We start from the raw sequence: 24,131 nt of genomic DNA, 5'->3' as shown, positions 1-24,131 counted from the left end.
AACAGTTTGTGCAAAGAATTTTCTTATACGCTAGATATATGTGTGCGTCTGCATATCTGGACATTGTCTTCGTGTAATCTTCCAAGGTTAGTCAGACTGAAATCTTGCGACTTAATATTTGTGAATGACTTACATTTAACTATTACCAGAATTACTAAATCCTGCCACTTGGACTGACACGTGGCTGGACACACACTTTCTATGGGAAATCAAAAAAATATGTCGTTTTGAACTGCAGTTACACTATTCTGGCTCCAATCCTGCAGTTACCTCTGTTGTCCACTAGAGACCAATAGAAGTCTTTAAAAACCGGAGGCTGCCATCTACAAGGACTCATGTTGATTATAGGTTTAACTCTTCTCTTTCTCTACATACTGCAGCTTTCTGTCCTCTGTGGCTGTAAATTACATCGTTTGAAAAAAAAAAAAAAACCCACACAATTTTTTCTTGGCTTTTTAGCTAAAATCACCTGTATTGTCTGTTGTTTCCATTTGTGGATGGTTAATAGTGCAGAAGATTGTTTTTCTGTTTTCAGGATTACATGAAAACATTTGGGAACAGATCATTTTTGTATATAATAAATCTTAGGATAGTATTGGTTTTGATGATTTATAAAACAGCTGTGTGCCGTAGCCCTGGTAGTGTGGATCCTTAGTGTGTAAAGAGTAGATACCTCATGTAATATGTGTGAATGAAAATCCATGGACTTTATAAGAGTCCTCCATTTATGGCTATGATCCTAACAAACAAGATTAATACGTTTCTTTCTCCTAGCAATCTTCCTGTTTCCTAAAGGAACACGCATGCACAATATATATGCATCAGGATGGCCGAGTGGTTAAGGCGTTGGACTTAAGCTCCAATGAGCGCATGCTCTCGTGGGTTCAAACCCCACTCCTGGTATAATTTGGAGCCTCATGACTGGTAAACTGAAATGTATCTATGGGAGCAACAATGATCAATAGGAGTTTTTAGGAATTTGCTGTGAGCAATATCCCCCCACCCAGTCACCCCCAAAAAAGCTGGGATGAAAGACAAATGAGAGGTCTGTGCCAAGGTCGCCCCCTCTCAGTCTTACTGTACATGTTATATGTAGAACCGTTGGCTTGTGCAATTAGGGAAAGCCCAGACATAACAGGAATACAGTTACCGGGAGGAGAAACATTAAAAATTTAACAGTATGTAATTATCATATTATGAAAACAATTATAACGCCAAGAAAGTTATAAAAATGAATTGAAGACGCTCCGTCTCAACGACCGCTGATTGGACTGCAGGCGACCACGTGATTTTGAATCTCATTAACCGGCATGCGCTGACCGGCGTTTCAGAAACTAAAGTGTCGTCATATATGTGGCGCCGTTTAAAAACTGAAACATGCCGACCATAGTTATATTGTGATGTTTCGGAGGTAAAACGTCAGTAAAACATCGACCTGTCCTCTACCATTTGTTAGAAGGCGACTGTGTTCTTCATTGTAACCATGAGTTAGAGTTGCAGTAAGCAGAATGAGTCGTTTCTGTCGTGCGATATGTGGGTATCGCTTCTCGGCCTTTTGGCTAAGATCAAGTGTAGTATCTGTTCTTATCAGTTTAATATCTGATACGTCCCCTACCCGGGGACCATATATTAAATTGATTTTTGGAGCAGGGAGATGGAATAGGGGCTTGCTCCGTCCACTCCACGCATCGACCTGGTATTGCAGTATTTCTAAGAACGGTGCACCCCCTGAAGCTGTGAAAAACAAATGTCATTTGACTCAACAGTTTGTGCAAAGAAATTTCTTATACGCTAGATATATGCGTGCGTCTGCATATCTGGACATTGTCTTCGTGTAATCTTCCAAGGTTAGTCAGACTGAAATCTTGCGACTTAATATTTGTGAATGACTTACATTTAACTATTACCAGAATTACTAAATCCTGCCACTTGGACTGACACGTGGCTGGACACACACTTTCTATGGGAAATCAAAAAAATATGTCGTTTTCAACTGCAGTTACACTATTCTGGCTCCAATCCTGCAGTTACCTCTGTTGTCCACTAGAGACCAATAGAAGTCTTTAAAAACCGGAGGCTGCCATCTACAAGGACTCATGTTGATTATAGGTTTAACTCTTCTCTTTCTCTACATACTGCAGCTTTCTGTCCTCTGTGGCTGTAAATTACATCGTTTGAAAAAAAATAAACCACACAATCTTTTCTTGGCTTTTTAGCTAAAAAAAAAAAAAATCTGTTCTTATCAGTTTAATATCTGATACGTCCCCTACCCGGGGACCATATATTAAATTGATTTTTGGAGCAGGGAGATGGAATAGGGGCTTGCTCCGTCCACTCCACGCATCGACCTGGTATTGCAGTATTTCTAGGAACGGTGCACCCCCTGAAGCTGTGAAAAACAAATGTCATTTGACTCAACAGTTTGTGCAAAGAATTTTCTTATACGCTAGATATATGTGTGCGTCTGCATATCTGGACATTGTCTTCGTGTAATCTTCCAAGGTTAGTCAGACTGAAATGTTGCGACTTAATATTTGTGAATGACTTACATTTAACTATTACCAGAATTACTAAATCCTGCCACTTGGACTGACACGTGGCTGGACACACACTTTCTATGGGAAATCAAAAAAATATGTCGTTTTGAACTGCAGTTACACTATTCTGGCTCCAATCCTGCAGTTACCTCTGTTGTCCACTAGAGACCAATAGAAGTCTTTAAAAACCGGAGGCTGCCATCTACAAGGACTCATGTTGATTATAGGTTTAACTCTTCTCTTTCTCTACATACTGCAGCTTTCTGTCCTCTGTGGCTGTAAATTACATCGTTTGAAAAAAAAAAAAAAACCCACACAATTTTTTCTTGGCTTTTTAGCTAAAATCACCTGTATTGTCTGTTGTTTCCATTTGTGGATGGTTAATAGTGCAGAAGATTGTTTTTCTGTTTTCAGGATTACATGAAAACATTTGGGAACAGATCATTTTTGTATATAATAAATCTTAGGATAGTATTGGTTTTGATGATTTATAAAACAGCTGTGTGCCGTAGCCCTGGTAGTGTGGATCCTTAGTGTGTAAAGAGTAGATACCTCATGTAATATGTGTGAATGAAAATCCATGGACTTTATAAGAGTCCTCCATTTATGGCTATGATCCTAACAAACAAGATTAATACGTTTCTTTCTCCTAGCAATCTTCCTGTTTCCTAAAGGAACACGCATGCACAATATATATGCATCAGGATGGCCGAGTGGTTAAGGCGTTGGACTTAAGCTCCAATGAGCGCATGCTCTCGTGGGTTCAAACCCCACTCCTGGTATAATTTGGAGCCTCATGACTGGTAAACTGAAATGTATCTATGGGAGCAACAATGATCAATAGGAGTTTTTAGGAATTTGCTGTGAGCAATATCCCCCCACCCAGTCACCCCCAAAAAAGCTGGGATGAAAGACAAATGAGAGGTCTGTGCCAAGGTCGCCCCCTCTCAGTCTTACTGTACATGTTATATGTAGAACCGTTGGCTTGTGCAATTAGGGAAAGCCCAGACATAACAGGAATACAGTTACCGGGAGGAGAAACATTAAAAATTTAACAGTATGTAATTATCATATTATGAAAACAATTATAACGCCAAGAAAGTTATAAAAATGAATTGAAGACGCTCCGTCTCAACGACCGCTGATTGGACTGCAGGCGACCACGTGATTTTGAATCTCATTAACCGGCATGCGCTGACCGGCGTTTCAGAAACTAAAGTGTCGTCATATATGTGGCGCCGTTTAAAAACTGAAACATGCCGACCATAGTTATATTGTGATGTTTCGGAGGTAAAACGTCAGTAAAACATCGACCTGTCCTCTACCATTTGTTAGAAGGCGACTGTGTTCTTCATTGTAACCATGAGTTAGAGTTGCAGTAAGCAGAATGAGTCGTTTCTGTCGTGCGATATGTGGGTATCGCTTCTCGGCCTTTTGGCTAAGATCAAGTGTAGTATCTGTTCTTATCAGTTTAATATCTGATACGTCCCCTACCCGGGGACCATATATTAAATTGATTTTTGGAGCAGGGAGATGGAATAGGGGCTTGCTCCGTCCACTCCACGCATCGACCTGGTATTGCAGTATTTCTAGGAACGGTGCACCCCCTGAAGCTGTGAAAAACAAATGTCATTTGACTCAACAGTTTGTGCAAAGAATTTTCTTATACGCTAGATATATGTGTGCGTCTGCATATCTGGACATTGTCTTCGTGTAATCTTCCAAGGTTAGTCAGACTGAAATGTTGCGACTTAATATTTGTGAATGACTTACATTTAACTATTACCAGAATTACTAAATCCTGCCACTTGGACTGACACGTGGCTGGACACACACTTTCTATGGGAAATCAAAAAAATATGTCGTTTTGAACTGCAGTTACACTATTCTGGCTCCAATCCTGCAGTTACCTCTGTTGTCCACTAGAGACCAATAGAAGTCTTTAAAAACCGGAGGCTGCCATCTACAAGGACTCATGTTGATTATAGGTTTAACTCTTCTCTTTCTCTACATACTGCAGCTTTCTGTCCTCTGTGGCTGTAAATTACATCGTTTGAAAAAAAATAAACCACACAATCTTTTCTTGGCTTTTTAGCTAAAAAAAAAAAAAAAATCTGTTCTTATCAGTTTAATATCTGATACGTCCCCTACCCGGGGACCATATATTAAATTGATTTTTGGAGCAGGGAGATGGAATAGGGGCTTGCTCCGTCCACTCCACGCATCGACCTGGTATTGCAGTATTTCTAGGAACGGTGCACCCCCTGAAGCTGTGAAAAACAAATGTCATTTGACTCAACAGTTTGTGCAAAGAATTTTCTTATACGCTAGATATATGTGTGCGTCTGCATATCTGGACATTGTCTTCGTGTAATCTTCCAAGGTTAGTCAGACTGAAATGTTGCGACTTAATATTTGTGAATGACTTACATTTAACTATTACCAGAATTACTAAATCCTGCCACTTGGACTGACACGTGGCTGGACACACACTTTCTATGGGAAATCAAAAAAATATGTCGTTTTGAACTGCAGTTACACTATTCTGGCTCCAATCCTGCAGTTACCTCTGTTGTCCACTAGAGACCAATAGAAGTCTTTAAAAACCGGAGGCTGCCATCTACAAGGACTCATGTTGATTATAGGTTTAACTCTTCTCTTTCTCTACATACTGCAGCTTTCTGTCCTCTGTGGCTGTAAATTACATCGTTTGAAAAAAAATAAACCACACAATCTTTTCTTGGCTTTTTAGCTAAAAAAAAAAAAAAATCTGTTCTTATCAGTTTAATATCTGATACGTCCCCTACCCGGGGACCATATATTAAATTGATTTTTGGAGCAGGGAGATGGAATAGGGGCTTGCTCCGTCCACTCCACGCATCGACCTGGTATTGCAGTATTTCTAGGAACGGTGCACCCCCTGAAGCTGTGAAAAACAAATGTCATTTGACTCAACAGTTTGTGCAAAGAATTTTCTTATACGCTAGATATATGTGTGCGTCTGCATATCTGGACATTGTCTTCGTGTAATCTTCCAAGGTTAGTCAGACTGAAATGTTGCGACTTAATATTTGTGAATGACTTACATTTAACTATTACCAGAATTACTAAATCCTGCCACTTGGACTGACACGTGGCTGGACACACACTTTCTATGGGAAATCAAAAAAATATGTCGTTTTGAACTGCAGTTACACTATTCTGGCTCCAATCCTGCAGTTACCTCTGTTGTCCACTAGAGACCAATAGAAGTCTTTAAAAACCGGAGGCTGCCATCTACAAGGACTCATGTTGATTATAGGTTTAACTCTTCTCTTTCTCTACATACTGCAGCTTTCTGTCCTCTGTGGCTGTAAATTACATCGTTTGAAAAAAAAAAAAAAAACCCACACAATTTTTTCTTGGCTTTTTAGCTAAAATCACCTGTATTGTCTGTTGTTTCCATTTGTGGATGGTTAATAGTGCAGAAGATTGTTTTTCTGTTTTCAGGATTACATGAAAACATTTGGGAACAGATCATTTTTGTATATAATAAATCTTAGGATAGTATTGGTTTTGATGATTTATAAAACAGCTGTGTGCCGTAGCCCTGGTAGTGTGGATCCTTAGTGTGTAAAGAGTAGATACCTCATGTAATATGTGTGAATGAAAATCCATGGACTTTATAAGAGTCCTCCATTTATGGCTATGATCCTAACAAACAAGATTAATCCGTTTCTTTCTCCTAGCAATCTTCCTGTTTCCTAAAGGAACACGCATGCACAATATATATGCATCAGGATGGCCGAGTGGTTAAGGCGTTGGACTTAAGCTCCAATGAGCGCATGCTCTCGTGGGTTCAAACCCCACTCCTGGTATAATTTGGAGCCTCATGACTGGTAAACTGAAATGTATCTATGGGAGCAACAATGATCAATAGGAGTTTTTAGGAATTTGCTGTGAGCAATATCCCCCCACCCAGTCACCCCCAAAAAAGCTGGGATGAAAGACAAATGAGAGGTCTGTGCCAAGGTCGCCCCCTCTCAGTCTTACTGTACATGTTATATGTAGAACCGTTGGCTTGTGCAATTAGGGAAAGCCCAGACATAACAGGAATACAGTTACCGGGAGGAGAAACATTAAAAATTTAACAGTATGTAATTATCATATTATGAAAACAATTATAACGCCAAGAAAGTTATAAAAATGAATTGAAGACGCTCCGTCTCAACGACCGCTGATTGGACTGCAGGCGACCACGTGATTTTGAATCTCATTAACCGGCATGCGCTGACCGGCGTTTCAGAAACTAAAGTGTCGTCATATATGTGGCGCCGTTTAAAAACTGAAACATGCCGACCATAGTTATATTGTGATGTTTCGGAGGTAAAACGTCAGTAAAACATCGACCTGTCCTCTACCATTTGTTAGAAGGCGACTGTGTTCTTCATTGTAACCATGAGTTAGAGTTGCAGTAAGCAGAATGAGTCGTTTCTGTCGTGCGATATGTGGGTATCGCTTCTCGGCCTTTTGGCTAAGATCAAGTGTAGTATCTGTTCTTATCAGTTTAATATCTGATACGTCCCCTACCCGGGGACCATATATTAAATTGATTTTTGGAGCAGGGAGATGGAATAGGGGCTTGCTCCGTCCACTCCACGCATCGACCTGGTATTGCAGTATTTCTAGGAACGGTGCACCCCCTGAAGCTGTGAAAAACAAATGTCATTTGACTCAACAGTTTGTGCAAAGAATTTTCTTATACGCTAGATATATGTGTGCGTCTGCATATCTGGACATTGTCTTCGTGTAATCTTCCAAGGTTAGTCAGACTGAAATGTTGCGACTTAATATTTGTGAATGACTTACATTTAACTATTACCAGAATTACTAAATCCTGCCACTTGGACTGACACGTGGCTGGACACACACTTTCTATGGGAAATCAAAAAAATATGTCGTTTTGAACTGCAGTTACACTATTCTGGCTCCAATCCTGCAGTTACCTCTGTTGTCCACTAGAGACCAATAGAAGTCTTTAAAAACCGGAGGCTGCCATCTACAAGGACTCATGTTGATTATAGGTTTAACTCTTCTCTTTCTCTACATACTGCAGCTTTCTGTCCTCTGTGGCTGTAAATTACATCGTTTGAAAAAAAAAAAAAAAACCCACACAATTTTTTCTTGGCTTTTTAGCTAAAATCACCTGTATTGTCTGTTGTTTCCATTTGTGGATGGTTAATAGTGCAGAAGATTGTTTTTCTGTTTTCAGGATTACATGAAAACATTTGGGAACAGATCATTTTTGTATATAATAAATCTTAGGATAGTATTGGTTTTGATGATTTATAAAACAGCTGTGTGCCGTAGCCCTGGTAGTGTGGATCCTTAGTGTGTAAAGAGTAGATACCTCATGTAATATGTGTGAATGAAAATCCATGGACTTTATAAGAGTCCTCCATTTATGGCTATGATCCTAACAAACAAGATTAATACGTTTCTTTCTCCTAGCAATCTTCCTGTTTCCTAAAGGAACACGCATGCACAATATATATGCATCAGGATGGCCGAGTGGTTAAGGCGTTGGACTTAAGCTCCAATGAGCGCATGCTCTCGTGGGTTCAAACCCCACTCCTGGTATAATTTGGAGCCTCATGACTGGTAAACTGAAATGTATCTATGGGAGCAACAATGATCAATAGGAGTTTTTAGGAATTTGCTGTGAGCAATATCCCCCCACCCAGTCACCCCCAAAAAAGCTGGGATGAAAGACAAATGAGAGGTCTGTGCCAAGGTCGCCCCCTCTCAGTCTTACTGTACATGTTATATGTAGAACCGTTGGCTTGTGCAATTAGGGAAAGCCCAGACATAACAGGAATACAGTTACCGGGAGGAGAAACATTAAAAATTTAACAGTATGTAATTATCATATTATGAAAACAATTATAACGCCAAGAAAGTTATAAAAATGAATTGAAGACGCTCCGTCTCAACGACCGCTGATTGGACTGCAGGCGACCACGTGATTTTGAATCTCATTAACCGGCATGCGCTGACCGGCGTTTCAGAAACTAAAGTGTCGTCATATATGTGGCGCCGTTTAAAAACTGAAACATGCCGACCATAGTTATATTGTGATGTTTCGGAGGTAAAACGTCAGTAAAACATCGACCTGTCCTCTACCATTTGTTAGAAGGCGACTGTGTTCTTCATTGTAACCATGAGTTAGAGTTGCAGTAAGCAGAATGAGTCGTTTCTGTCGTGCGATATGTGGGTATCGCTTCTCGGCCTTTTGGCTAAGATCAAGTGTAGTATCTGTTCTTATCTGTTCTTTTTTTTTTTTTTTTTTTTTTTTTTTTTTTTTTTTAAATAATTTAAATTCTCTAGGAAAAAAAAAAAAAAAAAAAAGGAAAAAACATTTAAATATTTGTTTTCCTGTTGTATTTTAAAAGGGGATGGGAGATAATAAAGAAGTAATCCTTTTAAATGGGGTGGGCTTATGAAAATAAATGAGATGATGATGATGTTGTTATATGTCTGAGTATCGATAAAAATTTTTCCAAAAGAAAAAAATCTGTTCTTATCAGTTACAAGGCGAGAAGCAATGCAGGATGGCGGCGGCGTCGGCCAATTTTCATGAGAGAAATACATGGATGCAAGGTACAAGAAATACTTTGAGATTCGAGTTGATGGAGAAAGAGGACGAGATTCATGACAGAATTAACTTCGGACGAAGGATCCTTTACGAGGCTTTAAAGATAAAGCCTGAGGAAATCTACTGCCTCCAGCAGAGTACGGCAAGTAAACATTATGATGTAACCTTTTGCACGGGAGAATGTGCGGAGGAGGTGAGAAGGAGATTTCACGGAGAAGAAAACGAAGAACTAAAGAAATATACGGTAACTCCTTTGTACAGAAATGATTATAGGATTTTAACGATCCATATGTATAACCCTTGGGTTTCGGAAGAGACAATTAAGTACTTCTTAGGAAGGTACGTCACAGTACTACCAGGAGTGCGCAAAATAAAGGATGGCTTAGGACTATGGACCGGAAAAAGACAATTCCGAGTCAAATTAAATGTGGATACGTCTACCGAGGACGGATATTGCCATCCACCCGCGGTATTCTCCATAGGAGCAGATAGGGGTTTCCTAGTGTATGCTGGGCAGCCCCAAGCGTGCAGAAAATGTGGCAGTACCGGACATAATGCGGACAGGTGTGAACAAATGAGGTGCAGGAGTTGCGGGAAGATAGGCCACATAACTAAAGACTGTAAGGAACCTAGAAAATGTCATTTGTGCGATTCAGAGACCCATATGGCAAGAGATTGTACTAGGCCAAGGTCATATTCTGAAGCGGCAGGAAATGAACATTACAGAAAATCGGATGCAGAAGCTGATATCAGAAAAAGAACACAGGAGGCGTCAACGGCTGCCGAAGATCACCTTAACGAGGAGAGAGCTGGGAGCAAGGAAGGTGGAGTAGAGCAGAGGAATAAGGAGGAAGGAACATTACGTGAATCGGACGCCGAGAGAGAGAAACAAGCGGAGGACGGACAGGTGTGGGCAGTAGTAGCGAAGCCGCGGAGAAAATCAGCAAAGAGGCGGAGAAAGGTGAGCTCAGGTGCTTCTCCAGAAGAGACAAAAACGGAAAATAAAGAGGATAGGGAGGAACGGATCGAGCAGGTGGAAAATACGGAGGGACATGTTTTGAGGGGTACACAGACTGAATGCATGCATACCCCCTTAAGTGACTTCACTAGTGATGGGGATACGGGGGAAGAGGCTGAAAGCGAAGAAAAATCGGAAGATTCCTTTATTAAGAACTTATTGGCGCAGGTTAATATGAAGAGTTAAAAATGGGGATACTGAAATAAAACTTCTATGGTTTTGATTTGTTTTTGGTTTTGTTTTTGAGATCCCCTTTTTTTTGTTTTCCTTTTTTTTTTGATTTATGTGTTAAGACATGGGAAACTTTCGAATAATAACATTAAATGTAAGGGGACTTAGGAATGCTCGGAAAAGAAAAATGGTTTATGAATTTTTGTTGTATTATAATTTTGATGTCTGCTTGTTGCAGGAAGTACATTTAAAAGATGAGGGGGATGTTGACCTCTTTACGAAGGAATGGAGAGGAGGTGAATCGGTCTGGAGTATAGGGGGAGTACATGGGACTGGGGTAGGAGTGTTATGTGGGAATAAAAGTATACGAATAAAGGACAGTTATACTTTAATACAGGGAAGGGTTATGGTTGTAGATGTGGAAAAAAAAGTGGGACACAAAACCGTATAATAAATGTGTATGCATATGTGGATCCCAAATTAAGAAGAGAACTTCTTTCAAAAATGGACACTTGTTTTATGACAAAGAAAAATATTTTTGTGGGAGGGGATTTCAACTGTTCACTGGAGAAAATAAAAACTTCGCTCCCTTTTAAGACCTTTATAAAAAAATACGGTTTAATAGATGTAATGGCCACACTACAAGGGAAAAGAGTGGGGTACACATGGAAGAACACAAGAGGGATGGAAAGTAGATTAGATTACATCTTGATAGAGAAAAAGTGTAAAATAAAACAAGGGAAAATAATACCGGCTTTGTTCACAGATCATCAAATGATAGTGGTGGATTTGGAGATAGAAGGAATAGATTATGGAAAAGGATACTGGAAACTGAATAACGAAGTACTTATGGAAAAAGAATATAAGGAAAGGTTTGCAGAGCTCTTCCCTTTATGGGAGGAGATGGAAAGCTTATATATAAATAAACTGGATTGGTGGGAGGATGTAAAAAACAAAATAAAAAAGTTCACGGTGGATTATTGTACGGAAAGGTCCAGCGTAAGGAAAGAGGAATTTCGTATATTGCAAAAAGAAATAGAATATACTTATACACTACAAAATGAAAAAGGAAACAACAAAAACATGGACGAGAAAATGGAAAGTTTAAGATTGAAGCAGGAAGAACTACTTGAAAGGAAGGCAAGGGCTGAAACATATAAGATAAAGCAGGAGGAGTATGAGGAGAACGAGAAATGTTCGGCCTTTTTCTTTAAAAAGATGAAAAGTAAGGAAAAAAAGGGAGTTATAATAAAATTAGAGAAGGATGGGAAAATGATAGAAGGGAAGGAAAATATGCTTAAAACGGCGAAGGAGTATTATGAGGCCTTGTTTAGAAAAGAAAAATTAGAGGGAGAAAAAGGGGATTTTTTCTTAAAGAAAATAAAAAAGAGATTAACGGGAGAAGAAAGCGACAGTTTAGAAGGGGAAGTTACAATAGGGGAGGCATATAAAGTATTAAAAGGAATGAAGGCAAACAAAGTGCCAGGGATAGATGGATTAACAAAGGAATTTTACGAAACTTTTTGGGGAATGGTGGGGAAACATTTGTTGGGAGTTTTTAAGGAAATCATGGAGGGAAAGGAGATGACAGAGAGTATGAAGATGGGTGTGGTTTCTATTCTATTCAAGAAAGGTAACCCACAACAACTTGATAATTATAGACCGTTAACTATGCTATGTGTGGATTATAAGATCCTGAGTAGGATATTGGCAAATAGACTCGCGGGAGTAATGATGCAAATAGTGGAGAAGGATCAGACGTGTGGGGTCAGGGGGAGGCAAATGTCTTGGAACGTGCAACTACACAGAGACATACTCACATACGTTAGAGATAGAAATTTGCCAGCACTATGTGTGAGCCTAGATCAACAAAAGGCCTTTGATAGGGTAGATTATGATTTTTTGTGGAGGGTAATGCAGTATATGGGCTTGGGAGAGAAATTTAAAAAATGGGTAAAAAATTTATACAACGGCATAAGTCTGAAAATAAAAGTAAATGGATCCCTTACAGAAAAAGTGTATCAAACAAAGGGTTTGAGGCAAGGATGTCCATTATCTGTTGTTCTTTATGTACTGTATGTTGAACCTTTGGCTTGCGCAATAAGGGAAAGCCAGAGAGTAAAAGGGATTCCGATGCCGCGGGGGGAAGTTTTAAAGATATCGCAGTATGCGGACGATACAGTATTATATCTGGCAGATGATGATAGTTTAAAGGGTGCGATAGAAATTTTAGATATTTACGAAAAAGCGACTGGATCAAAGATAAATAAAGAGAAGTCGATGTATAAATATTTGGGGACATGGGAGGGTAGAAGAGATAATATCTGTGATTTTACTTTGTGCCAAGGCCCAATGAATATTTTAGGAATCACCTTTGGAAATAAGGAAGGAGATGAGCTTAGCAATTGGAAAAAAAGGTTAAGTGCGGTAGAAAAGAAGCTGGGCCTTTGGAAAGCAAGGAAATTAACAATTACGGGGAAGGTTCTGATTATAAAGAGTGAGGTGGTGCCGAAGTTATTACATCTGGCCTATGTGTTTTCGATGCCTCAGATCTACAGAGCGCAAATAACCAGAGCGATATTTAAATTTATTTGGGGGGGTTATGAGTATGTCAAAAGAACGCAAATGTATCAAGAAATTGAAGATGGTGGGAAAGGGGTACCAAATGTCCCTTTGAAGTTAGACACAATGTTTTATGCAAATGTATGCAAGCTATTGAAACAGAACTATGTCCATAAATGTCAAATATTGTTATGGTTTTGGTTAGCGATTCCATACCGTTTTTTGATAGGGTGGGAAAATAAGGGACCAAAGGCGGAAACTAGACCAAAATAATTTCAGAGGATGCTGGGATGGGGAAAGAAACATGCTGAATGTAAAGAGGTGGATACCGTACTAAACCATAAACTTTTATACAAGAAAATGGTATGGAAAGCTAATTATAACCAGGTACCGGTGAGTCCAGAAGTGTGGAAATGTGCACAGGATAAGACCTTTAAAAATGTTTTGAAGGATTTTAATTGGATGCATTTACACAAAAGGTTACCCGTGAGGATCACCATGTATGCACATAACTTGGGAAAACAGAAAAAGTGTCCGAGGGACAACTGTGTAGAAGAGGAAACAATAGAACACGTACTTTGGGGATGCGAATACGCAAAAAAGGTATGGGAAAGGGTAAAGGGGAAGTATAAAGGTTTGGGCACGGTGACTTATGAAGAGATTACCCTTTTCAGGGCTAACAGCATAGAAAAAGAGAGATATAAAATACGATGTATGTTGTTAACAATTGTAAAAATGAAATTGTGGAAGGCAAGACAGAGTTGTATAATGGGAGGATATAAAGAGGGGGAAATAGGTACGACTAAAGCTGTAGAGAGGGAATTCGAAAAGACATACTGGCATGAACTACAAAAATGGGGAATAGACACGATCAAGGATAGATGGAAAGATTTCCCTTCCTTCTTTACTGCGAAGGCACCTAAAAAGTGGTGGTAGGTAAAGAGTAAGGAAGGGAGAAAGGGAAAAGGAGCAATGAAAAGCAATAAGTTATATGAATATGTTACATGAAAATGATTGGTTTGCGATGAATGAATGTGGGAAAGAAATGAAATGTAAATATGTCTTTGTAATGGAAATGGAAAAAGTTTTTTGAATTGTTGTGGAAAGAAAATAAAAGAAGTAAAAAAAAAAAAAAAAAAATCTGTTCTTATCAGTTACAAGGCGAGAAGCAATGCAGGATGGCGGCGGCGTCGGCCAATTTTCATGAGAGAAATACATGGATGCAAGGTACAAGAAATACTTTGAGATTCGAGTTGATGGAGAAAGAGGACGAGATTCATGACAGAATTAACTTCGGACGAAGGATCCTTTACGAGGCTTTAAAGATAAAGCCTGAGGAAATCTACTGCCTCCAGCAGAGTACGGCAAGTAAACATTATGATGTAACCTTTTGCACGGGAGAATGTGCGGAGGAGGTGAGAAGGAGATTTCACGGAGAAGAAAACGAAGAACTAAAGAAATATACGGTAACTCCTTTGTACAGAAATGATTATAGGATTTTAACGATCCATATGTATAACCCTTGGGTTTCGGAAGAGACAATTAAGTACTTCTTAGGAAGGTACGTCACAGTACTACCAGGAGTGCGCAAAATAAAGGATGGCTTAGGACTATGGACCGGAAAAAGACAATTCCGAGTCAAATTAAATGTGGATACGTCTACCGAGGACGGATATTGCCATCCACCCGCGGTATTCTCCATAGGAGCAGATAGGGGTTTCCTAGTGTATGCTGGGCAGCCCCAAGCGTGCAGAAAATGTGGCAGTACCGGACATAATGCGGATAGGTGTGAACAAATGAGGTGCAGGAGTTGCGGGAAGATAGGCCACATAACTAAAGACTGTAAGGAACCTAGAAAATGTCATTTGTGCGATTCAGAGACCCATATGGCAAGAGATTGTACTAGGCCAAGGTCATATTCTGAAGCGGCAGGAAATGAACATTACAGAAAATCGGATGCAGAAGCTGATATCAGAAAAAGAACACAGGAGGCGTCAACGGCTGCCGAAGATCACCTTAACGAGGAGAGAGCTGGGAGCAAGGAAGGTGGAGTAGAGCAGAGGAATAAGGAGGAAGGAACATTACGTGAATCGGACGCCGAGAGAGAGAAACAAGCGGAGGACGGACAGGTGTGGGCAGTAGTAGCGAAGCCGCGGAGAAAGGTGAGCTCAGGTGCTTCTCCAGAAGAGACAAAAACGGAAAATAAAGAGGATAGGGAGGAACGGATCGAGCAGGTGGAAAATACGGAGGGACATGTTTTGAGGGGTACACAGACTGAATGCATGCATACCCCCTTAAGTGACTTCACTAGTGATGGGGATACGGGGGAAGAGGCTGAAAGCGAAGAAAAATCGGAAGATTCCTTTATTAAGAACTTATTGGCGCAGGTTAATATGAAGAGTTAAAAATGGGGATACTGAAATAAAACTTCTATGGTTTTGATTTGTTTTTGGTTTTGTTTTTGAGATCCCCTTTTTTTTGTTTTCCTTTTTTTTTTTGATTTATGTGTTAAGACATGGGAAACTTTCGAATAATAACATTAAATGTAAGGGGACTTAGGAATGCTCGGAAAAGAAAAATGGTTTATGAATTTTTGTTGTATTATAATTTTGATGTCTGCTTGTTGCAGGAAGTACATTTAAAAGATGAGGGGGATGTTGACCTCTTTACGAAGGAATGGAGAGGAGGTGAATCGGTCTGGAGTATAGGGGGAGTACATGGGACTGGGGTAGGAGTGTTATGTGGGAATAAAAGTATACGAATAAAGGACAGTTATACTTTAATACAGGGAAGGGTTATGGTTGTAGATGTGGAAAAAAGTGGGACACAAAACCGTATAATAAATGTGTATGCATATGTGGATCCCAAATTAAGAAGAGAACTTCTTTCAAAAATGGACACTTGTTTTATGACAAAGAAAAATATTTTTGTGGGAGGGGATTTCAACTGTTCACTGGAGAAAATAAAAACTTCGCTCCCCTTTAAGACCTTTATAAAAAAAATACGGTTTAATAGATGTAATGGCCACACTACAAGGGAAAAGAGTGGGGTACACATGGAAGAACACAAGAGGGATGGAAAGTAGATTAGATTACATCTTGATAGAGAAAAAGTGTAAAATAAAACAAGGGAAAATAATACCGGCTTTGTTCACAGATCATCAAATGATAGTGGTGGATTTGGAGATAGAAGGAATAGATTATGGAAAAGGATACTGGAAACTGAATAACGAAGTACTTATGGAAAAAGAATATAAGGAAAGGTTTGCAGAGCTCTTCCCTTTATGGGAGGAGATGGAAAGCTTATATATAAATAAACTGGATTGGTGGGAGGATGTAAAAAACAAAATAAAAAAGTTCACGGTGGATTATTGTACGGAAAGGTCCAGCGTAAGGAAAGAGGAATTTCGTATATTGCAAAAAGAAATAGAATATACTTATACACTACAAAATGAAAAAGGAAACAACAAAAACATGGACGAGAAAATGGAAAGTTTAAGATTGAAGCAGGAAGAACTACTTGAAAGGAAGGCAAGGGCTGAAACATATAAGATAAAGCAGGAGGAGTATGAGGAGAACGAGAAATGTTCGGCCTTTTTCTTTAAAAAGATGAAAAGTAAGGAAAAAAAGGGAGTTATAATAAAATTAGAGAAGGATGGGAAAATGATAGAAGGGAAGGAAAATATGCTTAAAACGGCGAAGGAGTATTATGAGGCCTTGTTTAGAAAAGAAAAATTAGAGGGAGAAAAAGGGGATTTTTTCTTAAAGAAAATAAAAAAGAGATTAACGGGAGAAGAAAGCGACAGTTTAGAAGGGGAAGTTACAATAGGGGAGGCATATAAAGTATTAAAAGGAATGAAGGCAAACAAAGTGCCAGGGATAGATGGATTAACAAAGGAATTTTACGAAACTTTTTGGGGAATGGTGGGGAAACATTTGTTGGGAGTTTTTAAGGAAATCATGGAGGGAAAGGAGATGACAGAGAGTATGAAGATGGGTGTGGTTTCTATTCTATTCAAGAAAGGTAACCCACAACAACTTGATAATTATAGACCGTTAACTATGCTATGTGTGGATTATAAGATCCTGAGTAGGATATTGGCAAATAGACTCGCGGGAGTAATGATGCAAATAGTGGAGAAGGATCAGACGTGTGGGGTCAGGGGGAGGCAAATGTCTTGGAACGTGCAACTACACAGAGACATACTCACATACGTTAGAGATAGAAATTTGCCAGCACTATGTGTGAGCCTAGATCAACAAAAGGCCTTTGATAGGGTAGATTATGATTTTTTGTGGAGGGTAATGCAGTATATGGGCTTGGGAGAGAAATTTAAAAAATGGGTAAAAAATTTATACAACGGCATAAGTCTGAAAATAAAAGTAAATGGATTCCTTACAGAAAAAGTGTATCAAACAAAGGGTTTGAGGCAAGGATGTCCATTATCTGTTGTTCTTTATGTACTGTATGTTGAACCTTTGGCTTGCGCAATAAGGGAAAGCCAGAGAGTAAAAGGGATTCCGATGCCGCGGGGGGAAGTTTTAAAGATATCGCAGTATGCGGACGATACAGTATTATATCTGGCAGATGATGATAGTTTAAAGGGTGCGATAGAAATTTTAGATATTTACGAAAAAGCGACTGGATCAAAGATAAATAAAGAGAAGTCGATGTATAAATATTTGGGGACATGGGAGGGTAGAAGAGATAATATCTGTGATTTTACTTTGTGCCAAGGCCCAATGAATATTTTAGGAATCACCTTTGGAAATAAGGAAGGAGATGAGCTTAGCAATTGGAAAAAAAAGGTTAAGTGCGGTAGAAAAGAAGCTGGGCCTTTGGAAAGCAAGGAAATTAACAATTACGGGGAAGGTTCTGATTATAAAGAGTGAGGTGGTGCCAAAGTTATTACATCTGGCCTATGTGTTTCCGATGCCTCAGATCTACAGAGCGCAAATAACCAGAGCGATATTTAAATTTATTTGGGGGGGTTATGAGTATGTCAAAAGAACGCAAATGTATCAAGAAATTGAAGATGGTGGGAAAGGGGTACCAAATGTCCCTTTGAAGTTAGACACAATGTTTTATGCAAATGTATGCAAGCTATTGAAACAGAACTATGTCCATAAATGTCAAATATTGTTATGGTTTTGGTTAGCGATTCCATACCGTTTTTTGATAGGGTGGGAAAATAAGGGACCAAAGGCGGAAACTAGACCAAAATATTTTCAGAGGATGCTGGGATGGGGAAAGAAACATGCTGAATGTAAAGAGGTGGATACCGTACTAAACCATAAACTTTTATACAAGAAAATGGTATGGAAAGCTAATTATAACCAGGTACCGGTGAGTCCAGAAGTGTGGAAATGTGCACAGGATAAGACCTTTAAAAATGTTTTGAAGGATTTTAATTGGATGCATTTACACAAAAGGTTACCCGTGAGGATCACCATGTATGCACATAACTTGGGAAAACAGAAAAAGTGTCCGAGGGACAACTGCGTAGAAGAGGAAACAATAGAACACGTACTTTGGGGATGCGAATACGCAAAAAAGGTATGGGAAAGGGTAAAGGGGAAGTATAAAGGTTTGGGCACGGTGACTTATGAAGAGATTACCCTTTTCAGGGCTAACAGCATAGAAAAAGAGAGATATAAAATACGATGTATGTTGTTAACAATTGTAAAAATGAAATTGTGGAAGGCAAGACAGAGTTGTATAATGGGAGGATATAAAGAGGGGGAAATAGGTACGACTAAAGCTGTAGAGAGGGAATTCGAAAAGACATACTGGCATGAACTACAAAAATGGGGAATAGACACGATTAAGGATAGATGGAAAGATTTCCCTTCCTTCTTTACTGCGAAGGCACCTAAAAAGTGGTGGTAGGTAAAGAGTAAGGAAGGGAGAAAGGGAAAAGGAGCAATGAAAAGCAATAAGTTATATGAATATGTTACATGAAAATGATTGGTTTGCGATGAATGAATGTGGGAAAGAAATGAAATGTAAATATGTCTTTGTAATGGAAATGGAAAAAGTTTTTTGAATTGTTGTGGAAAGAAAATAAAAGAAGTAAAAAAAAAAAAAAAATCTGTTCTTATCAGTTACAAGGCGAGAAGCAATGTAGGATGGCGGCGACGTCGGCCAATTTTTCGGAGAGGAATACATGGTCGTATGGAACGAGGAATACCTTGAGATTCGAACTAATGGATAAAGAAAAGGATTTCCATGACAGAATTAATTTCGGACGAAGGATTCTTTATGATGCATTGAAGGTACAACCAGAGGAAATCTACTGCCTCCAGCAAAGCACGGCAAGTAAGCACTATGACGTGACTTTTTGCACGGGAGAGTACGCGGAGGAGGTGAGAAAGAGATGTGGTACAGAAGAAAATGAAGAACTAAAAAAATATATGGTAACCCCGTTATACAGGAACGATTATAGGATTTTAACGGTGCACATGTATAATCCCTGGGTTACAGAAGAGACCATTAAGTACTTCCTGGGGCGGTACGTTACAGTGCTCCCAGGGGTACGAAAAATAAAGGACGGGCTAGGCCTATGGACTGGAAAAAGACAGTTTCGGGTAAAACTTAAAATGGATATGACAACGGAAGATGGATACTGCCACCCGCCTGCAGTGTTTTCCATCGGAGCAGACAGAGGTTTTTTGGTGTATGCAGGACAGCCACAAGCATGCAGAAAATGCGGCAGTACGGGACATAATGCAGACAATTGTGAGCAGGTGAGGTGTAGGAGCTGCGGGAAAAATGGCCATATCACAAGAGACTGCAAAGAGCCTAGAAGGTGTCACTTATGTGGCTCAGATACACATATGGCAAGAGATTGCACTAGGCCCAGATCATATTCGGAAGCAGCTAAAGCAGGGACCGAGGTAGAGCGGTATGAAGAAACGGATATAGGAACAAATATTGGGGAAAGCGCACAAGAGGCGCCACCAGCAGAAAGGAATCAGACTAATGAGGAAGAAGGGGGGGGGGGAGAGGATGGGGCCGAACAAGGAAAAGAAGAAGGCGATAAGATGGGGGAGAAAAATGGGGAGAAGCAGTGCGAAGAAGGACAAATATGGGAAGTGGCAGCTAAGCCACGAAGAAAGTCGGCCAAAAGGCGTAGGAAAGTGAGCTCGGGAGTCCCTCCAGGAGAGACTAATTTGAAAGAAGGTAAAGGAGAGCGGATGGAAGAGGGAGGGGAGATGGGAGCGTATGTGTTGAGAGGGACGCAGACTGAATGTATGCACACACCAATGAGTGATTTAACGAGTGATGGAGACGTTGAAGAAGAAGAAGTAGAAAGTGAAGAAAAATCGGAAGATTCATTTATAAAAAATTTGCTGGCGCAAGTCAACATGGACTAATAAGGGAGGGGAAAATGGACGACAGAGGTTTTTCTTTTTTTTCTTTTTCGGCTCTAATTTTGTAAAGTTTTCCTTTTTTTCAGGGGATATGAAGATCAAAAAGACAACTAGGAGATGGTATCTGTTTTTTCTTTTGTTTCTTTGTTATAAAATTATTAAGTGCCCTCTGCTTAGGTGTATAGATACCCCTTTTTTTACTACAAAATGGTGAGGTTCCGAATAATTACGTTAAATGTAAGGGGGTTAAAAAATGCCAGAAAAAGACAAATGGTATATGAATTTCTGTTGTTTTATAATTTTGATGTATGTTTATTACAGGAGGTACATTTGAAGGACGAGAAGGATGTTGTTATTTTTTCGGAGCAGTGGAGGGGGGGTGAATCGGCATGGAGTATAGGAGGAGTATATGGGACAGGGGTGGGAGTGTTGTGTGGAAATAAAAGTATAAAAATAAAAGAAAGTTATACGGTGATACAGGGAAGAGTGATGGTGGTAGATGTAGAAAAAAACGGGGTCCAAAGCCGGATAATAAATGTGTATGCACATGTGGATCCAAAACAAAGAAGAGAACTCCTTTTGTCGATGGACACTTGTTTTATTACAAGGAAAAATATTATAGTGGGAGGGGATTTTAATGTATCTTTAGAAAAAGAAAAATTTTCTCTCCCATTAAAGACATTTATAAGACAATACGGGTTAACGGATGTTATGGGCAGACTTCTGGGGAAAAAAGTAGGGTATACATGGAGGAATACAAGGGGGGTACAGAGTAGGTTGGACTATATTTTGATAGATAAAAAGTGTAAAATTAAAGGGGGAAAAACGATTCCGGTTCTACTCACGGATCACCAGGCGGTAGAGGTGGATTTGGAGATAGAAGGGATGGAATACGGGAAGGGATATTGGAAATTAAATAATGAGGTGTTAAAGGAAAAAGATTATAGGGATAAATTTTTAGAGATCTTCCCTTTATGGGTGAAAGTAAAAGAACTTTATGGAAAAAAAGGGGATTGGTGGGAGGATGTAAAATGCAAGATAAAAAAATTTACGATAGAATATTGTACAGATAGATCTAAACGTAGAAAAGAAGAATTTAATATGTTACAAAAAGAGATAGAACATATTTATGTTATACAAAAGGAGGGGAAGGAAAAAAATGTAGATTTGAAAATTGAAGACTTAAAGGTGAGGCAAGAAGAGTTATTAGAGAGGAAGGCAAGAGCAGAAACATATAAATTAAAACAGAAAGAGTATGAGGAAGATGAAAGGTGTTCCGCATATTTTTTTAAAAAGATGAAAAGTAGGGATAAAAGGGGGGTTATAGAGAAATTGGAAAAGGATGGGAAGGAGATTATAGGGAGGGAAAGCATGTTGGGGGTAGTAAAAGAATATTACGAGGATTTATTTAGAAAAGAAAAAGTAGGGACAGAAAAAAGAGATGTTCTTTTGGGGTCATTAAAGAGGAGATTAGTAGAGGAAGATAGGGAGTTTCTGGAAAGGGAAATAACGATGGAAGAGGCATATAAGGTGGTAAAGGGAATGAAGGTAAATAGGGTACCAGGAATAGATGGATTAACGAAAGAATTTTATGAGGTATTTTGGGGAGTGATAGGGTTACATTTGTTGGAGGTCTTTAAAGAAATATTAGAGGGGGAAGAGATGGCGGAGAGTATGAGGACGGGTGTGATTTCGTTATTATTTAAGAAAGGGAATCCTCATTTACTTGATAATTATAGACCTCTCACTATGTTATGTGTAGATTATAAGATTTTAAGTAAGATAATTGCAAATAGATTGGTAGGGGTAATGTCGGATATAGTGGGAAGTGATCAAACGTGTGGGGTGAAGGGGAGACAAATTTCATGGAATATACAATTACATAGAGACATACTTGCATATGTAAAGGATAGAAAAATGGCGGCAATCTGTGTAAGTTTAGACCAACAAAAGGCATTTGATAGGCTAGATTACGAAATTTTGTGGGAGGTAATGACTAAGATGGGCTTGGGAAAACAATTTATAAGGTGGGTGAGGATCCTTTATAAAGAGATATATTCAAAAATCAAATTGAACGGGTTCCTCACGGAAAAAGTTCATCAAGCGAGGGGGTTGAGACAAGGGTGCCCGTTATCGGTGGTACTCTATGTATTATATGTTGAACCATTGGCTTGTGCAATTCGGGAGAATAAAAGAGTGAGGGGGATAATGATGCCGGGGGGGGAATGTTTGAAAATATCTCAATATGCGGATGATACTATACTATATTTAGCGGACGACGACAGTTTAAGAGAAGTTGTGGAAATATTAAAAATATATGAAGAAGTTACAGGATCAAAAATAAATAAGGAAAAGACAAAATATAAGTACTTGGGGACGTGGGAAGGTAGAAGGGAAAATATTTGTGATTATACTTTGTGTGAAGGTCCTATGGACATTCTAGGAATTTCTTTTGGGAATAAGGAGGGCGATGCTATTTGGAACTGGAAGGGGAAGATGGCAGAGGTGGAAAGGAAATTACGACTATGGAAAATGAGGAAGCTTACAATTACTGGGAAGGTGTTAGTGATAAAGAGTGAGGTGGTGCCGAAATTATTGTATCTAGGCTATGTGTTCCCGATGCCACAAGTATTTAGAGCACAAATAATGAGGGGAATATTTAACTTTATATGGGGAGGTTACGAGTACGTAAAGAGAGTACAAATGTATCAGGAGGTTGCCGATGGGGGAAAAGGGGTACCGAACATTCCGTTAAAGTTAGATACGATTTTTTATGCAAATGTGTGTACGCTGTTAAAGAAGCCATATATTCATAAATGTCAGATATTGTTATGGTTCTGGTTAGCTATTCCATACCGGTTTTTAATTGGGTGGGAAAATCAGGGGCCGAAGGCAGAGACAAGACCAGAATACTTTCAGAGGATGGTTAAGTGGGGAAAGAGACATATAGAGTGCAGGGAGGTGGATACAATACAAAATCATAAACTTCTGTATAAAAAACTGGCGAGGAATGCTAACTACAACCAGGGGATAGTGAGTTCGGAAGTTTGGGAATACGCACAGGATAAGAGTTATAAGAATGTTTTGAAAGATTTTAATTGGATGCACCTACATAGGAAATTACCTGTAAGGACTACGATGTATGCACATAATTTGGGGAAGTTAAAAGAATGTCCGAGGGATAATTGCACAGAGGAAGAAACGATTGAACACGTCCTATGGGGGTGCAAATATGCAAAAAAGGTATGGGCTGGAATGAAGAGGAGGTATAAGGGACTAGAGGCTTTGACATATGAGGAAATAACTTATCTTAGGCCTAAGGATAAAAAGAAGGAGGAAAATAAAATACGTTGTATGTTGTTATCAATTACAAAACTTAAGATATGGAGGGCAAGACAGGGGTATATAAGGGGGGGGTATGAATGGAAAGAGATGGGAACAATAAAGGATATAGAGAGGGAATTTGAGGGGATATATCGGCATGAATTACAAAGATGGGGAATAGACACGATTAAGGACAGGTGGAAGGATTATTATGAATGATGTAAAAGATGTTTTTGTGAAATATGAAAAGTATTCAATGGAATGTTGAGCAAATGGAAATGTAAGATGGTGTTGTAAGTAAAAAGAAAAAAAAAAAATCTGTTCTTATCAGTTTAATATCTGATACGTCCCCTACCCGGGGACCATATATTAAATTGATTTTTGGAGCAGGGAGATGGAATAGGGGCTTGCTCCGTCCACTCCACGCATCGACCTGGTATTGCAGTATTTCTAGGAACGGTGCACCCCCTGAAGCTGTGAAAAACAAATGTCATTTGACTCAACAGTTTGTG

The 24,131-nt window shown here is 39.2% G+C and overlaps 11 non-coding genes and 1 pseudogene across 11 annotated transcripts; all 12 read left to right on the top strand.

Annotated features, from left to right (window-relative positions):
* Positions 1–820: 820 nt before the first annotated feature.
* Positions 821–903, top strand: trnal-uaa (transfer RNA leucine (anticodon UAA)). Its single transcript has one exon. It is a non-coding gene; the product is annotated as a tRNA-Leu (tRNA).
* A 636-nt stretch (positions 904–1,539) lies between these two features.
* Positions 1,540–1,730, top strand: LOC112431998 (U2 spliceosomal RNA). Its single transcript, XR_003022766.2, has one exon. It is a non-coding gene; the product is annotated as a U2 spliceosomal RNA (small nuclear RNA).
* Positions 1,731–2,196: 466 nt separating this feature from the next.
* Positions 2,197–2,385, top strand: LOC112431979 (U2 spliceosomal RNA). The gene has a single exon (XR_003022747.2). It is a non-coding gene; the product is annotated as a U2 spliceosomal RNA (small nuclear RNA).
* An 851-nt stretch (positions 2,386–3,236) lies between these two features.
* trnal-uaa (transfer RNA leucine (anticodon UAA)) lies at positions 3,237–3,319 on the top strand. Its single transcript has one exon. It is a non-coding gene; the product is annotated as a tRNA-Leu (tRNA).
* A 636-nt stretch (positions 3,320–3,955) lies between these two features.
* On the top strand, positions 3,956–4,146 carry LOC112433362 (U2 spliceosomal RNA). Its single transcript, XR_003023489.2, has one exon. It is a non-coding gene; the product is annotated as a U2 spliceosomal RNA (small nuclear RNA).
* A 466-nt stretch (positions 4,147–4,612) lies between these two features.
* LOC112433607 (U2 spliceosomal RNA) lies at positions 4,613–4,803 on the top strand. Its single transcript, XR_003023582.2, has one exon. It is a non-coding gene; the product is annotated as a U2 spliceosomal RNA (small nuclear RNA).
* A 466-nt stretch (positions 4,804–5,269) lies between these two features.
* LOC112433337 (U2 spliceosomal RNA) lies at positions 5,270–5,459 on the top strand. The gene has a single exon (XR_003023472.2). It is a non-coding gene; the product is annotated as a U2 spliceosomal RNA (small nuclear RNA).
* An 852-nt stretch (positions 5,460–6,311) lies between these two features.
* trnal-uaa (transfer RNA leucine (anticodon UAA)) lies at positions 6,312–6,394 on the top strand. Its single transcript has one exon. It is a non-coding gene; the product is annotated as a tRNA-Leu (tRNA).
* Positions 6,395–7,030: 636 nt separating this feature from the next.
* On the top strand, positions 7,031–7,221 carry LOC112433395 (U2 spliceosomal RNA). Its single transcript, XR_003023502.2, has one exon. It is a non-coding gene; the product is annotated as a U2 spliceosomal RNA (small nuclear RNA).
* An 852-nt stretch (positions 7,222–8,073) lies between these two features.
* Positions 8,074–8,156, top strand: trnal-uaa (transfer RNA leucine (anticodon UAA)). Its single transcript has one exon. It is a non-coding gene; the product is annotated as a tRNA-Leu (tRNA).
* A 636-nt stretch (positions 8,157–8,792) lies between these two features.
* On the top strand, positions 8,793–8,864 carry LOC111501459 (U2 spliceosomal RNA; annotated as a pseudogene).
* A 15,040-nt stretch (positions 8,865–23,904) lies between these two features.
* LOC112433610 (U2 spliceosomal RNA) lies at positions 23,905–24,089 on the top strand. The gene has a single exon (XR_003023584.2). It is a non-coding gene; the product is annotated as a U2 spliceosomal RNA (small nuclear RNA).
* Positions 24,090–24,131: the final 42 nt, after the last annotated feature.

The sequence above is a fragment of the Maylandia zebra genome, linkage group LG15, assembly GCF_041146795.1.
Source record: "Maylandia zebra isolate NMK-2024a linkage group LG15, Mzebra_GT3a, whole genome shotgun sequence".
Taxonomy (NCBI): Eukaryota; Metazoa; Chordata; class Actinopteri; order Cichliformes; family Cichlidae; genus Maylandia; species Maylandia zebra.
Note: the sequence above shows the minus strand (reverse complement) of the source record. Positions and strands in the feature narration are given on the sequence as shown.